The following is a 2212-nucleotide window of genomic DNA, read 5'->3' as shown; positions in this document are numbered from 1 at the left end:
ACCGCGCCGGATCCGAGACCGCTGGTTTTTTTAAAACCGTTCGGTTTTTTTAGAAACCCTAGATCCATTTTTTGGTTCGCCGGTTTTTTTGTTTTTCTATTTAGCGGACGTTCGTCCGTACGTTCGTCTTAGCGAACAATTTTCGCCCGTTAGTTACAGTTAACGAACGTTCGTTCGGTAGTCTGTTCGTCAGTTTTCATTTTATCGGATTTATCCGCGGTTATTTTCGATCGCGATTAATGATCCGATCTTAGTTTCTGTTTATCTTTTCGCTCGTTAGTCGGAATCAGGCGATTCAAGCGCCTAGATCTTCGTGTCGAGACCCTCTTTCTGTTTAACCAACTTGAACAAGATTTCGGTACTGTAAAATTTGACCTTAGTTCAGATTAGTAAATGGATCTTGTTTCTTTCGCTGTTTCAGTTTTGTTGCTCCGTTTGATTTGATTCTTTTTGCAAACCGGAGTTCTCAAGTTGAACTTTCTGGTCAACCCCTTGTATTTGAGTTTTTCTTGTGCATTTTTTCTTGTTGCTTATGTATGTTATTGTTTATTTGTGATAGAACACTTGGAGTGCGAAGCTTGCTACTACGAATCCCTAGGTTTTGCGGATCATCAGCAAGGCAAGTAACACATTGATCATACTCTTTTCATACCCAGTTTTTATTTATTAGTTCCAATCATAAAACATTGCATGATTAGGATGTCATTAACTTGTGGGTTGGGAAGTAGTTGTTGAGGTAGAACCTATTGCCCTGTTACTATCAAACCCTTGGGAGTTACTTCTACGCGCTGCTTATATTGCTATGCTATGCTATGCTCGTAGACGTGGTTCGGGCTTGAGTGAAATCCATGACAGATGTGAGGTTATTAATTAATGGTTCAACTTAAGGTGGCAACTTAAATTAACATCTGGGTGGATTGAGGCACCTAGGGAACGTAGTGTTGTCTGTTTTTTTGGAAATCTCGGGGTACCCGTGTGATCTTCCTATGGACCGCCACCCAGGCTCAAAGGGAACTGAGATGATTCATGCTAGAAACTTCTGTGTGCAGCCACAAGCTATTATGGGCTCTAGCATAGTTGAGTAAGTTACGTGAAGCTCTTGAAGAGGTAGATCAGCAGGTAGTGGGTTTTGTAGGTTTGGTATGGTCTACCCGGAGTAGAGAGTTAATGTTTCTGAAAGACTGTGTCTCGGTCATCCGTTTCTCAAACACCATGCAGTGCGAGAAACCCAACGGAGGCGATCTAGTCTTGTGAGGAAAAGTGCGCAAACCTCTACAGAGTGTACAATCTAATCATGATTAGCCATGTCCCCGGTTATGGACAATGTTGAGTATCTAGTACTTGGTTATCACATGTATCTCATCACTCTTAATTAATATTGTTGGGCTGTTAATTACTTTAATTGGGATTGAGTTGGGGTTACCTTCTCAATATTTGTTCAACTACCATGATAGTTAAATTAAAATCTATTCCTTTATTGTAGGGAAAAATTGGCTTTTCGCAAAAACTTTAACCATAGAGCTTTCCACCAGCGAAATATGCATGTAGTGATAGCATTATTCTGTTCTTGCTCTACTATGTTACATTACCAGTATATTCCATGTGCTGGCCCATTCTCGGGATGCAACGTATTATGTTGCAGACTTTTCAGACGAGGAGTAAGGTTTGTTAGGTCGTTGCCGTGCAGCTCAGCTATGCCGTTGGAGTTGATGGACTCACTTTATCTTCCAAGCCTTCCGATGTTACGGCATTAGATGGCCTTAAGCCATATTATTGTAATAAGTTCTCTTTTGAGACATTCAATGTAATAAGTGTGTGATTGCTACTCTGTTATAAATCCTTCGAGTACTGTGTGTGTCAGCATTACCGATCCAGGGATGACACTAAAACACAGAGACTTAACTGTTTGAGGTCAGGTCGCTACAAATATGTAGGAGCCAATATGAGCATCCAGGTTCCGCTATTGGTTATTGACTGGAGACATGTCTCGGTCATGTCGACATAGTTCTCGAACCCGTAGGGTCCGCACGCTTAAAGTTAGATGACGGTTATATTATGAGTTTATATGTTTTGATGTACCGAAGGTAGTTCGGAGTCCCTGATGTGATAACAGACATGACGAGGAGTCTCGAAATGGTCGAGGCGTAAAGATCGATATATTGGACGACTATGTTTGGACACCGGAAAGGTTCCGGAAGGTTTCGAACATTTA

Source organism: Triticum dicoccoides, chromosome 5A (assembly GCF_002162155.2).
Source record: "Triticum dicoccoides isolate Atlit2015 ecotype Zavitan chromosome 5A, WEW_v2.0, whole genome shotgun sequence".
NCBI classification, from domain to species: domain Eukaryota; kingdom Viridiplantae; phylum Streptophyta; class Magnoliopsida; order Poales; family Poaceae; genus Triticum; species Triticum dicoccoides.
This window is presented reverse-complemented; position numbering follows the sequence as displayed.